At 36.6% G+C, this 17,478-nt stretch overlaps 1 pseudogene; it reads left to right on the plus strand.

Moving 5' to 3' along the window:
• The first annotated feature begins 8,701 nt into the window (after positions 1–8,701).
• Positions 8,702–9,293, plus strand: LOC129678669 (nicotinamide riboside kinase 1-like; annotated as a pseudogene).
• Positions 9,294–17,478: the final 8,185 nt, after the last annotated feature.

Raw genomic sequence — 17,478 nt, forward strand, 5'->3', positions numbered from 1 at the left:
GATTTAAGTCATACACCACCACCACCAGTTATGCTATTGTTATTAAGGGAGAGAAATAATCTTTTTCATTAAATGTCAATATAAACAATTCATTAATTTAGCAAATACGAAGGTTTATAAAAGTATGAACTAAATGCATACAAACTATGCTAGAAACAACAAACAGGGAAAAATAAAAACTCGGATAATGGTTCATTAACTGCAAAGTGATAGAGTTTGTTACGGACATAGTTGTACTCTTTTGAATAATATATATATATATATATATTATAATTACTAAAGCTAGGTTGGTAATGGAAATATTGTCTGTATGGTTTTATCTTGGTGGATGGTTTTGTGCACTGTGTATTCAAATGTTGATTTCTGTACCCAGAGATCTGGTTGCAGTCTGAAAGTGGGCATTGTCATTATTTTTGAAGCATCTCTTATCTTGGTGTTGTGTAAAAATTCTTTACCGTCATCTCTGATTGGATAATAAAGAGCTTAACAGCCAACAGCTTGGCAAAAGTGTTTAGGCAGGGTTTCATATTTCATGAAGTGGGGGGCTCACGGGTAGAGGAGAGAGAGGGACAAGGCTGTCCTGAGACAGTTACCATGAGGACAAGGCTGAAACAGGAGCCCCAGCATGTGATTAGATGGCAGTTAATGGGGCACATGGCTGGGTATTTCCACATAGTGTGTGTAGTCCAGAGGAGCATACATGCGATAGAATATCTTTCTACGTATCTTTCCAGCTCTAGTGCTCAAAGCTTCTTAATAAACGATGTAATAGGTCTCTAGGTCATTTTTGAGAGCAAGAGAGCCCATATTTTTAATTTCACAGCTTTAGAAACAATACAAAGATTATGTTAAATTAGAGTCATAGTCACTCTGCTGGGCAGTAGTGGTGCACCAATCTAACCACTTGGAAGGCAGAGGCAGGAGGATTTCTATGACTTTGAGCTAGCCTAGTTTATAGTGCAAGTTCTAGGACATCCAGGGCTACACAGAGACACCAAAAACAACAACAAAAAAATAAATGAAAAATAAAAAAAAAAATAGTAAAAGGAGAGAGAATCATAAAACGCAGCAACAACAAAGAAGCCTTATTTTAACAAATTCAATGCATGTCCTAAAGTGACAGTTAATAACAAAATCTTGTTTGATGATAAACAAGTATACTGCTGAAGCATAATGGATACCATACAAAAATTAAGAGATACACATGTATCACTGATGTTTCCTCCCAGTTTTTCCAGATTATCTTTTGCCTGACTTCAATCTACCAGGCAACCATTTATCCACCACACTGGTCTAACGTATAGAGAGAGCAACAGAATACAACAACCAAAAGACGTAAGACCAGTCAACAACACCTAGATTCATCCTAATCATCCCAGCCTCAGATGACAAGATATAAGCTCCCAAATACAAACATTAATAGTCAAGAAAATATACCTCCACAAGAACCCGGTAATCCTATTACATTAGGTCAACTTCAAAATAGATGTTGTGAATAATTTGCAAAGCAGTGGTAAAAATGTCATATGCAAGCTAATGCTTATGAAGAAACCCTCAGAGCATTTCAAAATGTTTAAGATAGTATTAACTATTTAAAAAATATATAAAATTAATATAATGATGGTGGCTTGAATGTTAAGTTCATCAGTGGTGATCTTTGGGATTAAGAGTATTATACTAGTTCATTTCCTGATTTTAAATTGTGTTATCTCAGCTTCCTGCTCTGGATGCTATGACTATTCATTTTGAGATATCTTCTTCCTAGTATGAGCTAGGATAATGAAGGCATGGCCACGTACCTGTGTGTGTGCCTGTGTTTGTGAGTGTGTTAATATTAGAGATGCTGATAGCTTTTTCTCTGTAGAGCACATGTATATTCGAACATGAACTTTGACTTTAAAATCAATAGTATTTATTCATTGTGATTTTTCAAACAGCCTAATTGTTCGGTGCCAGAAAATTCATCTGCCAAATTGTATATTCTATACAGTTTTGTTGGATTTCTCTAAGGCTTAGTGATTCCCTTTTATAACATAAAAGCATAAACAGGCTGTCTCTGGTGCTTCTCATGTGGAAAATGCATTAAGGTGACACAGAGTGCAATGTTTTATTTCAATGTTTGTGAAAAACTAGGGTATTAAAAGGAAACATTTTTGTTGCTATTCTTGAAAAGGAAAGGTTAGAGTTTTCTTAAAATTGATGTAACTATGTATGTAATTCAAATGCAGTGCTGTTGTTCAAAGGCTGTCTTTCAGCTCAAGCTTGTTAGGTAAACAGAGGGAATACATAATCACAGGTGAGAGGATAGCAACTTGAACATCACTTTTATAACTCTACACTTATGGTCTTGCGGGGATGTTATATCTTCTGATATTTGACAGGTGTGTCTTCAGTGGAACATAAAAGAGTAAGTAAGTGATCTTTATTTTGTGTTGAATGTAAGTGGGAGCTACACTTACAGAACTACCTTTACCTGTTTTATGTTTCATGCTTCTTTAATGGGAAATTATAATCAACTTTTCATACTCTTGTTCTGTCAAACCATATTATAGTATATTTTGATTTCTTGAACCAGAGATGTTCAGCCATAGCCTTTTGTACCTGTTTTTGTTGTTCTTATTGTTTTGTTTTTTTATTTTTGTTTTGTTTTGGTTTTTGTTGAAAATTTTATAAACATTTTCATGAATAGCTTTTTGGAAACAAGAACCAGATACAATGTCCTTGTAATTGTGAAATCAAAAACCCACATTATAGAAATTTTATTTATACTTTCCAAGATTGTGTAAGTCTTATTTTTTTATTCTCCAAAGTATCTATGGATCCTCAAGGTGATAACTAGGGTTGTCCAAACCCATTTTATTTTATATCAATTAGCTGTCATTATTTCATTTAATACTCTAATATTTTGTGGCACTAAGTATTAGCCATCCATGACAAATTTTAGGTCTCTCTGCTATTAGGAAATCTTGTCTCTGAAGCTGTTTTTATTTGTTCACTTACTTTCTCGTTTAATTTTATTTTATCTAGTTTTTGTTTGTTTGTTTGTTTTTGCCACTGTCTTGCTCTGTAGTCAAGATTAGTCACCAATGTGCCTCACTCTCTGTGGTAGGATTACAGGCCTCACACAATGTGCTTCTATGTATCTATAGGGTATCATACAGTTAATCATTAAATTTTTTAGTCCCCCTGGGCAAGATGATCAACCCTCACTTAGAAAGACAAGTGGGATGGATGTTGGATGTAGGAGTAAATGAGTAACAGGACAGGAGCCTACTACTGAGGGCCTCTGAATGACTCTACCTAGCAGTGTATCAAAGCAGATACTGAGACTCAGAACCAAACCTTTGGCAGAGTGCAGGGAATCATATGAAAGAAGGGGAACTAAGTATAACCTGGAGAGGACAGGAGCTCCACAAGGACCAAATTTATCTGGGAATAGGGGTCTTTTGTGAGACTGCATCTCCAACCAAGGACCATATATGGATATAACCTAGAACCCCTGCTCGGATGTAGCCCGTGGTAGCTCAATATCCAAGTGGGTACCCTAGTAAGGGGAACAAGGACTATTTCTGACATGAACTCAATGGTGGGATCTTTGACACCCCCCCACACACACACACCTGAGGGAAGAGCAGTCCTGCTAGGCCACAGAAGAGGACTTTGCAGCCAGGCCTGAAGATACCTGATAAGCTATGGTCAGATGAAAGGGAAGGAGGTCCTCCCCTATCAGTGGACTTGGAAAGGGGTAGGGAGAAGATGAGTGAGGGAGGGTGGAATTGGGAGATAATGACAGAGTGGGATACAGCCGGGATATAAAGTTAATAAACTGTAACTAATATTAAAAAATTAAAAATTAATTAAAAATATTTAAAAAAATATTATAGTCCCAACTTCTCTTTTCTCCTTCCCATTTAATATTTGTGTACAATGAGTCTCCGTAAAATAATTAAATCACTTTAACATCAAAGCTTCTCTATTATCTACTTTTCTTTCCCCCACTTTTCAGTATTCAGGGACATGGTTTCCTTTTCTAATTTACCGCTTGCAGTACTGAGCTAAAATTTTAAGCGTTCAGATGCTAATGGAATAAATGTCATAGGGGATCAAATGTTGACTGCTTGGTAGAGTTGTCTCTAAGGAGGATAAAAGTGTTTCTTGTTGGCAGAACAAGAGATGACATTTGGGAGAGGAAGAAACAGATGGTGGCTCTAAGAACATGCACTTGGTAACATTTCCTGTTCTGCATGAAACCAGTGCTATTCAGCATGAAATCCCAAGGATCATCAACAACTGTTTGTCCAATCAACAGCTGGTAGAACATGTAAATCTCATATTCTTTCTTTCAGAATAGAGATCATGTGGCCTGCAGTTGAAATGTCTTAATTGATGAAGTTGTCCAGAAATAGAATTGGCTTTGAACTTAAAGAGTCCATTCACAATTCAAGCCAAAAATAATAAATAGATAGATAGATAGATAGATAGATAGATAGATAGATAGATAGCAAATTGTCACCATTTTATAATTTTGTATAGAGACTTCATAACTTTGTGAGTTACTATATATGCTTCGCTATTTACTATAAATTGCATGTGTTTTTAAACTTCTTCACAAACAATGATTGTGCTGTATATAGCACTATTAGGAAGAACAAAATAAAGTATGTTTCCTACAATATTTTCATTTTGAACAGGAAGAACTTTGTTGATAATAGTTAAATAGTTTATGCTTGAAAGAAGCATCTAATTAATAGCTGTGTAGGAAAACCTAAATTATCTTACCTTTCGATGAGAATTGTATATAATATACACTTTGAATATACAATGAAAAAATCATACATCAAAAGCAGTTATGTTCAAGTTATTCACTTTTCTGGAAATATAAAATAACTATTTTAAGTTCTTTCATGTTTCTGGAAACTGTAGTCCTCAATTTAATGGCCATTGATTTTAGAGTGTTGTTAATAAGAATTAATCTAGTGATTCTGAAACAGGAGAAGAGTTGTAAAATAAAATGTAGCATAATTATGGCAACATATTTGTAATACCAACATTTCTATATTAACTAGTTATCCAAACTTGCAATAAAATAATCTAGTGGCCTCTTTGAGATTTACTTTTTAAGTATATCACTTTTATAAATAAAACAGATATTTTTAAATTACAACTTATTTCTCAAAAATATGCTTTTGATAAAATTTTTTAAATTTAGTATTTGACAGCTGGAGTTTGTTGAAATATATTTCTATTAAATTTAAATTTGAGCATGTAGAATCATTACTTGCATTGTATTTAACACAAAATCAAAGATATATTTCTATGTTTATGTTAAAATTGCTTTTATATATCAATGGCATCTTCAAAAATTATTTAACAATGTACTTAAAGTATATATAAAACATGTTCAAGATTTTTTTGAAAATTCATAAATAGTTGCTTTAAGTACCTAAAATTAACATTGTACTATGGTGTTTGCAACTTCTCAATATCAAAATGGCATATATATCAATCTACATGAATTAGTAATATATTAAAAATAAGAGGGTCCTCTAAAAGTATCCACCCAACAGGGCAGATGCCAAACACATGCCGAGATTCAAGGCCAAATTTGGGCAGAGCACAGGGCATTTTATGGAGGAAGAGAGGATTGGGGATAGAGGGGCATGGAGGAGACTGGGGCCCCACAAAGAGACTAACAAAGCTAAAAGATCTGAGCACAGGGGCTCTACAGAGACAGATGCCTCAACTGAGGACCATGTGTGGAGAGGACCTAGACCCCTTGTTCAGATGTGGCGAATTGGCAGCTCAGTGGATCTCAGTGGCATCCTACTTAGATCTCCGAGTGAGGGGAGCAGAGTTAGGAACTCAGTTGACTGCTCTTTGATCACTAGCCCCTGATGATGCAGCCTTGCCAGGCCACAGAGAAAGAGGATCCAAACAGTCCTGATGAGACTTGATAAGCTAGGGGCAGATGGCAATAGTGGAGAACTCCCCATTAGAGTAGACTAAAGGAAGGGGATGGGGGAAAAGGGAGAGAGGGTGGAACTGGGGTGAGTTGAGGGAGGGGGCTTCAATTTGGCTATATAATGAATAAATTGTGAAGAAAAAAATGAAATGCACGGCTTCTAATTTAAAACAATTTAACTTAAAAAAATTGTCTCTAAAATTGGGTTTTGTATTGGCATATTCTCTTTTGCTAGGTTTGTCTGATATGAATGTGAGTCTTTCAGCTAACATCTACTTTATCCCCATCATAACAGTTTTTAGTTCTGGTTTTCAAATGTACTCCACAATTAAGGATTTTTTTTTTCCTTAAGAAAAATCTTTAAGATATATATATATATACTCTCCAAAGTCAATGATTGCTTATTTCTGGCTGTTTCATTTACAAATTTATTTATTTATTCATTTATTGTAGGTGTGTAGATGTGCATGCTGAGTACCTCCTTCGTATGCATGCATGTGCTCATAGAGGACACGCGGTGGCTTTGAATCCACGGAACTGTAGATGCATGTGGTGGTAAGGCCCATGATATGGTTACTTGGGTAACCATAAAAGCTAGTGCTCTTAACTGCTAAGTTCAGTCCAAGATGTCTGAAATTTTAAAATATCACAATGTTTTAAACAATATTAAAACCTACCATCCATCCTATGCTTATCTATAGTCCCCTATTTCCAAGAAGCAAATACTTTAAGATTCTTTAATGTTTATGAGAACATCTCTAAAAACTTTAGATTGTATGTTTTAATGGGTGTGTTTATAGACTACACTTTGCCAATATTTCTGCAAATATGGAAAATAATTTAAAATAAAATGTAATGTTTTATACTGTTCTTTATGGTTTTTTTCTTCATTGACTTCTAATATTTTATAGCAAATGTCTTTGGTTCCTTTAAGTGAATGCTAGTAAGACTTATTTTATTATTGTTCTCTACTGGGAAGACTATTGTCTTTTCACTATATTTTGGTTTTATGAAAGAATCACATTAGTGACCTTTTCCCACTCACATTAAAACTTTAGATCAAAATTTTATCTATTGTTTGTCTGTTTTGTCATGTTTTAATGTCAAGTTTTAATTTATTTTATCTAAAGGTATTTCTAAGAGTTGAAATTGAAATTAACCAGATAGTATAAAATATTTAAAGTATTTTAAAATATTGGTCAAGGCTTTATAAAATAAAAATTTTCCTGTCCTTTTCATCAGACAGGAGTAGGAGTAGCTATTATCAAAATCCAATTAACTTATATATGACTATAACATTTTGATGGAATTTTTTATTTTAGATACATAAATAATAAAACGACTATTTAACTACTAATTGCTTTACTGTCGACTTAATATACCTATGCTATCAGGCACATCCCAAAAGTTAAGACATTGTAAGCTTTAACTGATATTACATCTGTGTAAATTGAATAACTTTTTACGTGTCTTCAGTAAAGGATTGTCAGCCTGACCTTTTCTTGATTTCTTTCCAGCAATTTTACACGCATGACAAAATTTCCTCAGAAAATGTTTAACATTTTTTAGTTCAATCATGCATAATATGGTGTTTTAAATCTTTATTTAGTCACCTTATTGATGTATAGGTTGAAATCTTTGGCTGCCTTCAGTGGTCTATATGATTTCTCATCGATAATTGATTTGAAATAGATTTCACTAACTCTCTAAATTCTTTGTCCTTTATTTAAAATAATGATTGAACTGAAGTATAAATATTGTTTTCATCTTCCTTCATTCTGATTTGTATGATTCAGGTTTTATAACTTTAAATCACACATTTTCTACCGGACTATTGTTTCTATATTGATTTACCATTTTCCAACTTCACAGTTTCTTTTAATAATTTTAAACATTAGACTGTATCTTCTATGATATGTTGTGTTTTACTTCAAATATCTTGCTAACTTTTTAACTACTTGAGAAATTCATTTAAATTTACATTCCAGTGTTTCTACAGAAATATATCATTACCCAGATAATAACATTGTCCAGATAGTTTCTTTTTCTTTGCTTTCTTCTTCTCCATTGCTCCTATTCTTCTATTATATTTGATTTATTCTGATTACTTTTGAATAACTTTGAAAAAGATATAAAAGTGTTCTTACTTTTTCATCTTAGTTTTTTTTTTTTACTATATAATTTTAGGTTGTATTAGCCTGAGGTAATTGTTATCTAGGCTGCTTACCATTGACAGTGACTGAACTATCAACCAGTAAGCATGCAAGGGATTGAACAAGGCTGTTTACACATATGTAACAGTTGTGTAGCTTCATCTTTATGTGGGACTCCTAACAGTGCTAGCAGACACTGTTGCCTGGCTTTGGGGCCCTTTTCTTCTACTGGGCTGCTTCATCTACACTCAATAAAAGAAGATGTACCTACTCTCATAATTGATATGCCAAGGCTGGTTGCTATCCACTGGAGACTTCCCTCTTTCTTAAGAGATAGCTAGGGAGGATTAGTGTATGTGCAGAGAAGTTGAAGAAAAGGCCTCGGAAGAGATGAGGGAGGAGAAGCTATGATTAGGATTTAAAATAAAGAAATAATTTTAAAAATTTAAATTGGAGGAACAGGATCACCATGGATAGGAAAAGGCATGCAGGCTAGGAGGAGGAACTTTGAAGTTCTGCATGGATAGAAGTGGACCAGATGAACAACATAAGAAAGATTAGGAAGACGTGATTTCCAAAGCCAGTTATGGAAGTATTTGTCATTGAAATCGGTGGGGTGACAAATAGTGGGAAGACAATACTGGCAAAGAACTTGCAGAAACACCTTCCCAATTGCAGCATAATATCTCAGGATGGCTTCTTCAAGCCAGAGTCTGAGATAGACACAGATGAAAATGGGTTTTTGCAGTATGATGTGCTTGAAGCACTTAACACGGAAAAGATGATGTCAGCCATTTCCTATTGGATGGAAAACCCAGGACTTTCTACAGGATCGGCAACCTTAGAAAAGTGCTCTTGGGGTTGCCATTTTAATTATTGAAGGTGTCCTTTGCCCTAATTATAAACCACTGAAGGCCATATGGAGCAGAAGCTACTTCTTAACCATTGCATATGAAGGATGTAAGAGGAGGAGGAGGAATACAAGAGCATATGGGCCTCCAGACCCTCTAGGGTACTTTGATGGCCACGTGTGGCCCATGTACTACCTACAGCACAGAAGAAATGAACTCCATCATTGAGGAGATTACTTATCTAGATGGAACAAGGTCTGAAGAGTATGAAGGTATCAAGTGTCTGAAGGTATCAAGCAAAGAGTAGAGAAGCAAAATAGTTTGTGAGCAACACCGCAAGGATAGAATGCAGCCAGTCTTCCTGAGATGGATTAGGAAATTTGAAAGGAGGTGCTGAGGAACACTAAGGGGAATTAAGTATGTCCATCAGGACAGTTAAAGTTCTTCTGTATGTTTGCTCCTTTTTATCACATTTTCCCCAACATACAGAGCAATGCATGCACATATCACGGACAGGAAACTATCATGATTGCAAGAATGGCTCAGTCTCATTCTACAGGAGGCACAGTACACATGCAAATAGGGTCAGTTCCTCTATAAGAATGAAGGTGAAACTTCTGGACTAGTACCTAGTGTAAGAAAAACTTTGCTGTCTAGCCCACCAATGTGTATTGTGTTGTTTCTGCATTTGTGCATTTGCATAGTTGTGTGCCCAAGTTTGTATGTAGGTTTGAGTATGTATACACACACTCAAACACTACAAAATGAACCTCATATAGTACACAGTATGTTTTTTTTTATCCAGTGTACATTTTGTTTGTATTGATTATAACATGTAATTTAAAAAACGCTGCTTACCTGCAACCAGCAGCATCGCACAAAGTGACGGCCTCACGTTGACTCAGCCAGCAGTCTGAGACTGTGCTTTCCAGCAGCAGGTTTTCTTCAGCTTGTCAAATGCCACTTTTCTCTAGGACATTTTTATGCCCATAAAAAGATTTGCTATGTTTTACTTGGTTTTCTGAAACTAGCATTCTAAAATCACGTAGTTTCTTCAAACATGCGTATGTAAAACCAAGGCCTTTCTTTGAAAAACACAGGAAGGGCATAGGAATTGGGTAATTTGTTAAGTTTTTTTTCTTTTTTGAGACTAAGTTTCTCCGTGTAACCTTGGCTGTCCTGGACTTGCTTTGTAGAACAGGCTGGCCTCAAACTCACAGAGCTCTGCCTGTCTCTTCGTCCCTGAGTGCTGGGATTATAGGCATGTGACACTGCCTCCGACTCTTAATGACTCTTTCAGTGCTGGAATTAAAATTATGTATACGTGTAGAGAAGTCCTTCATTCAAACAAACCTCATTCAAATATGAAATTTGTTTATTAATAATAAAACAGATTGCCCATGACCTTCTCAGTTCCTATTCTACACATGTATACCCAACGGACAACTTGGTCTTTTTGTGGTACCCTAGTAATGGGAGTAGTAGCAGCTGTTTCTGACATGGACTCTGTTGCCTGCTTTTTGTTTCCCTTTATTATTATTATTATCACCATCATTATCATTTATTACAATTTATTCAATTTATATATCAGCTGTGGTCCCCTTCCTCGTCTCCTCCCAAACCGACCTTCTCTCCCTCTTCTCACCGTATGCCCCTCTCCTAGTCCACTGATAAGGGAAGTCCTTCTTCCCTTCTATTTGACCCTAGCCTATCAGGTCTCATCAGGACTGGTTGCATTGTCTTCCTCTGTGGACTGGCAAGGCTGCACCCCCCACCAGGAGGTGATCAGAGAGCCTGCAACTCAGTTCATACTAGAGAAAGTCCCTACTCCCCTTACTGGGGCCCCGCTTGGAGACTGAGTCTATGGGTTACATCTGAGCTGGAGTTTTAGGTCCTTTCCATGCATTGCCCTTGCTTAGCGTATCATTCTCTTCAGGGCCCCCAAAGATCAGATTTTATGTTGGTCTGTTGGTCTCCTTTTGGAGCCCCTGTCCCCAAGGAAGACCCCAGGAAAGTTGCTCAATCCTCATTCAAAAGGACAAATGCAATAGACATGGGGAGCAGAAGAGGACAGGGAACAGGACAGGAGCCTTCCACAGGAGCCTCTGAAAGACTCTACTGATCAAAGTATTGAAGTAGAACTGAGACTCATAGCCGGACTTTGGCCAGAGAGCAGGGACTCTTATATTGCCTTCTTTTTTTTTTTTTTTTTGTATTTTATTTTTTTTTTATCAGTTACATTTTATTAACTATGTACCCCAGCCGTGTCCCGATCCCTCATTCCCTCCCAGTCCCTCCCTCCCTCCTCTCCACCGTGCCCCTAGCCAAGTCCACTGATAGGAGGGACCTCCTCCCCATTCATCTGATCCTGTTTTATCAGGTATCCTCAGGACTGGCTGCAAAGCTCTCCTCTGTGGCCTAACAGGACTGCTCCTCCCTTGGGGGGTGGGGAGGCCAAAGAGCCAGCCATTGAGTTCCTGTTAGAAATAGTCCTTGTTCCCCTCACTATGGGAAACCAATTGGTTACTGAGCTACCACAGGCTACATCTGAGCAGAGGTTCTAGGTTACATTCATACATGGTCCTTGGTTGCATGTCAGTCTCAGAAAAGACCCTGTGCCCAGATATGTTTGGTCCTTGTGGAGCTCCTATCCTTTCCTCATCAGTCTAACTCCCCTTCTTTCTTATGATTCCCTGCACCCTGCCAAAGGTTTGGTCACGAGTCTTTGCTTTGAAAACCCCGCTAGTTAGAGTCTTTCCAATGCGCTCAGTAGACTCCTGTCAATGTTCAATGCTTATCCCATCTGTCTTTCAAAACGAGGATTGATAATCTTACCCCATGTCCGCTCTCTTGATTATCGTTTTTAGGTGTATAGATTTCATTATGTTTATTATATCTTATAGGTCTATATAAGTGAGTATATACCGTGTTTGTCTTTCTCCTTCTGGGATATTTCACTCAAGATGATCTTTTCTAGATTCCACCATTTCCCTGCAAATTTCATGATTTCCTCCTTTTTGATTGCTGAGTAGTATTCCATTGTGTAAAAATACCACAATTTCTGTACCCATTCCTCCGTTGATGGACATCTGGGTTGTTTCCAGCTTCTGGCTATTACAAATAAAGCTGCTATAAACATGGTTGAGCAAATATCCCTTTTGTGTACTTGAGCAAACTTTGGGTATATACCTAGCAGTGGTATAGCTGGGTCTTGAAGAAGCACTATTCCTAATTGTCTTAGAAAGAGCCAGATAGATTTCCAGAGTGGTTGTAGCAGTTTACATTCCGACCAGCAGTGGAGGAGGGTTCCCCTTTCTCCACAACCTCTCCAGCATGTGTTGTCCCTTGAGTTTTTCATTTTGGCCATTCTGATGGGTGTAAGGTGATATCTCAGGGTCGTTTTGATTTGCATTTCCCTGATGGCTAATGAGGATGAGCATTTCTTTAAGTGTTTCTCTGACATTCGATATTCCTCTACAGAGAATTCTCTGTTTAGCTCTGTTCCCCATTTTTTAATTGGATTACTTGGTTTGCTGCTTTTCAGCTTCTTTAGTTCTTTGTATATACTCGATATTAGTCCTCTGTCAGATAAAGGGTTAGTGAAGATTCTTTCCCAATCTGTAGGCAGGCGTTTTGTTTTGATGACAGTGTCCTTTGCTTTACAGAAGCTGTTCAGTTTCATGAGGTCCCATTTATTGATTGTTGCTCTTAGAGCCTGTGCTGTTGGTGTTCTGTTCAGGAAGTTGTCTCCTGTGCCAATGAGTTCTAGGCTGTTCCCCACTTTTTCTTCTAACAGATTTAGAGTATCTGGTTTTATGTTGAGGTCTTTGATCCACTTGGACTTTAGTTTTGTGCAGGGTGATAAATAGAGATCTATTTTCATTTTTCTGCATGTGGACATCCAGTTGGACCAGCACCATTTGTTGAAGATGCTGTCTTTTTTCCATTGAATGGTTTTGGCTTCTTTGTCAAATATCGAGTATTCATAGGTGTGTGGGTTTATTTCTGGATCTTCTATGCGATTCCATTGATCCTCCTTTCTGTTTTTATGCCAATACCATGCAGTTTTTATTACTATTGCTTTGTAGTACAACTTGAGATCGGGGATGGAGATACCTCCAGATGATCTGTTGTTGTACAGGATTGTTTTGGAGATTCTGGGTTTTTTGTTTCTCCATATGAAGCTGAGAATCTTTTTTTCAAGGTCTGTAAAGAATTGAGTTGGTATTTTGATGGGAATTGCATTGAATCTGTAGATTGCTTTTGGCAGGATGGCCATTTTCACAATGTTAATCCTACAAATCCATGAGCATGGGAGATCTTTCCATCTTCTGAGATCTTCTTCAATTTCTTTCTTCAGAGACTTGAAGTTTTTCTCAAACAGGTCTTTCACTTGCTTGGTTAGTGTCACCCCAAGGTACTTTATGTGGTTAGTGGCTATTGTGAAGGGTGTTGATTCCCTAATTTCTTTCTCGGCCCTTTTGTCTTTGGTATACAGGAGGGTTTCTGATTTTTTTGAGTTGATTTTGTATCCTGCCACTTTGCTGAAGGTGTTTATCAACTGGAGGAGTTCTCTGGTTGAATTTTTGGGGTTGCTCATATATACTATCATATCATCTGCGAATAGTTCACTTCCTTCTGGTGGGGTTGCCTTGCCAGGCCACTGTTGAAGAGGATGTGTTCAGTCCTGAGGTAACTTGAAGTGGTAGTGTTGGGAGGGAGACAGTTTTCCTGAGGAGTAGGGAAGGGGGGAAGAGGGAGGGTTGAAGGAAGCAAGAGGATAAGAGGGAGGATGGGGACTACAATTGGGATGTAAAATGAACAACTAAATAAATGAAGTTAAAAGTTAAAATAAAATGTAAAAATAATGTTATATAGCTTCAAAAAAGATTGAGATGTACAATGAAATAAAAAAGAAGGCAAAAACAACAAGAAAAAGTACCATGAAATCTGAGACATGGCTTTCTTAGTAAGACATGAACAATTCTAAGGAAAGTTGACATCTCATTATAGTTGGAGAAAGCCTCATAGTGCTCCACACCTAAATGAAGAACTGCTGGCAATTAATAAATGTTGAGAGAGAATTTGTCCTCCCCAGGGAAACGCCCTTATTGGTTATCAGATATAAAATGGTTAGCCCTACAGATGTATAGATTCATAAAGCAATGGGCAGCCTTAACAGGTTGTAGTTATATCTTGATTCATTTATTTGTATATAACAACAGGAGCTTTAAATTTGGGATGAAAGGAAATCTGGACATTAAACAGTAGGAGAGAGGAGAAGGATGGAAAAAAATGATGCAATTAGAAATTAATTAAATAAAAGAAAAAAACAGAAAAGCAGTGATTAAAAGCTTTCCATAACTTCTTTAATTTGAGCCTTTTGACAATATCTGGCTTTATACTTCCATTTTGTAAGTTGTTATTAAATATGTATCTTGGTTTGAACTTCAAATTGATTTCAATAACCACCTCTAAGCACAATGGAACAGGTCCCAGACATGAGTGATCATATGAATATTTATGAAAATTTATTTCAGTGAAGTATGAGATAAAATTTATCACCAGTGAGGCAAAACAGATGACATAAAATGTAGGATATTAAAGTAGACAGAAGAGTAAAATTCCTATAAGCTATGCACAAGAGAAATAGTATATTAAAAGGCACTGAACAAGAATTACGCTGTTCTTAGTATAGTCTGTGGCATTGTCAGCTTTCCAATCCTTCAAAATTATCTGATCTTTACACGTTAAATTTCATAAAATATTTTAACATATAAAATTTAGAATCTTTGCCTTACATCAGGCATATTAGTAAGTGTTTGTGGTGTGAATTTATTTAAAATAAAAGCACTCTTGTCAAAAATATAGACTCCACAGATCATACCTGCATGCTCAGAAAATCATGGCCTGTTTTTCAGTATTTTATAGACACAATATCATTGTAAATAGGAAAATGACAAAAAACAATATAGAAAGAATATATATGTGTGCTTTTTGCCTACAGAACACAAAAAAATTTATTCAATGTACATTCTATAGAAGGTTAAGCAAGGCATTAAGATATATATTTGGATCCTCAGACACCATTTTTTAAAACTATTTATTTCTATTATACTTCACACAGCCCCAGGTATCTATTTTGAAATTCGGTCACTCAAAGTTTAAAATAAAATTGTAGATACGAAAATAACTTCAGGGCAACAACTAGTTTAGGTGTTTAAGTTTCCTCTTACACTTGTTCAGCAACACACATGGCAGTAGGGATGTGGGTGCAACTGGCATTGAAGATGTCCTAAGAATGGTATTCAGAATGAGACAAAAAGGTGAAAGGGGAAAGGTGAGATGAGAGGAAAGGAAAAATTAAAGACCAAAAGAGGAGAGAATGAAGAAGAACAGCGAATATTGGATTTCAGCATATTTGAAAGTAAATTGTAATGAAGGAGTGAATCAATGTGCATGCTAACTACGAACATGGAAACTCAAGTGTGTTAAGGAACCAACCCATGTGCATGCTGGCTGCGGACGTCAAGATTCAAGAATCTGAAAAATACATAAATGAAATCTCAAAGTTGCTTTAACTTGCATTCCCCCAATCGCTAAGGACGATGAACACCTTTTATAATATTCCTTAGCCACATTTATTTTTCTATTGAGAATTCTCCTTTAAGATCATTTGCTAGGTTGCCTTGACTGTTTTTTGAGTTCTCCCTATACTGTAGATATTAATCCTCTGTCAGGTATAGCCAGCAAAGTTTCCCTCCCACTGAATGGCTTTCTCCTTCGTTCATTTGATTGTTTCCTTAGCTGGACAGTACCTCTTAGTTTTGTCAGGTCCCCCATATTATTTGTTGGCCTTAAATATTAGACATATGAAGTCTTAATCAGAAAGTTAGTTCCTACACTTATACCTTCTAGGATACCTCTTAGCTTTTCTTCTAGCAGCTTTAGGTTATCATATTTCAGGTTGAGGTTTTTGATCCGCTTGGGTCATTTTGTTTTCTTTTGCTTTTTTCTTTGAAGTGTTCATGGTAATAAATAAGGGTTTGATTTCACTCTTTTTCATAGGGATGTTCAGTTTTCCCCACATTATTTGTTAAGGGTACTATCTTTTCTCATTTGTGACTTCCATGTATTAATATATTCAAGGAAGTCAAAAAGGGATACAATATACTTTAAAATAAATAAATGGATGTTCTAAAAGCAAAATGTAGAAAGTAAAATATTAGTAGCTAAATAGGTTTCAGTGGTCACAAAGGCACTAAAATACATTACAAACACTATTATGAGCTAAAAGCTCATAATATTTTTAAGTTTATAGAACATTTTAGTGCATATTTGGTTTTGTTTATTAGTGGTTAAATCCATTGAATACTTTTTTCTTAGGAGAAGAAAACTAACAAAATTTATGATGTTTTAAAAGATACTTCTATATTCCATTTGCTTAAAATTGTTTAGCTTTAGTTTTAGTTTTTTAATTTGTTAGCTTGTATCTTCAGCCTCTTGGCCAATTATGCATAGGCTTTAAACCATATTAATGTGAAAGAATGAGAATTGGGTAATGATTCCTGTGTGCTGTGGTCCCACAGGTCAATATATTTCTATTACTATAAGTTCTGTTTAACATATATTGTGCCCAAATTGTGATACCCCAAAAGACCACCACCAGGAGTTGAGTCTGTTGCAAAACGCATGAGGGTCTTTTTATTACAAATTACAAGCTACAGCTTGGGTTCACACCCACAACTGCCAGAGCAGTGAGAGCAGAGAGAGCCCAGTGCTCAGGTTAGTTGGATGATAATTTTAAAGATTCTGGTCCCTCCTAGCATGCCCAAGGCAGGGGCAATTCCTGCCTGGCAAGCATCTATTGGTCAAAATGCTGCATTTTGAATTGATTGGCTATAGGAACGGCCCCAAATCATTAATGATCTGGTGACCCTCCCTAGGGGGATGGGCCAGTTTCCTAGCAACTGTACCTCTAGTGGGTGGGGGAAAGAATGCAGTGAGGTGATTTCTTTCCCTCAGGGCATTGTTGGACTTGTCTCCCCCCAGCTAGCCTTAGATCAGGCCTTAAACTTTAATAATAGCCACTGATTTTTAATCTTTTTGTCCCTCACATAAAAGTATTTCTATGGGTCAATGAAAATTTAGGAGTAAATAATTAGAAAATAAACACCACCTCCCCTCCCCCCCAAATCCACTCCTCCTCTGTTGCCCTTCAGAAAACGGCAGACCTTACAGGGATGCCAAAAAAACTGGCACTGAAAGTTAAAATAAGTCTAGGCATATTCCCTCATATTAAGGCTAGACAACACAACCCAGTGAGAGGAAAAGGGTCCATAATCAGGCAAAAGTTAGAGACCGCTCCCACTTTCACTGTTAGGAGTCTCACAAGAACACCAAGCTACCAACTGTCACAGTGAGCATGGTAGCAGTGAGTGTGGCAGGCTTGAAAAAACGCATACTGTATTGTAGAAAAGCTTGCTTATTGAAGTAAGGGGACTAGCTTACA

Source organism: Psammomys obesus, unplaced genomic scaffold (genome assembly GCF_907164565.1).
Source record: "Psammomys obesus unplaced genomic scaffold, mPsaObe1.curated_primary_1811, whole genome shotgun sequence".
NCBI lineage: Eukaryota > Metazoa > Chordata > Mammalia > Rodentia > Muridae > Psammomys > Psammomys obesus.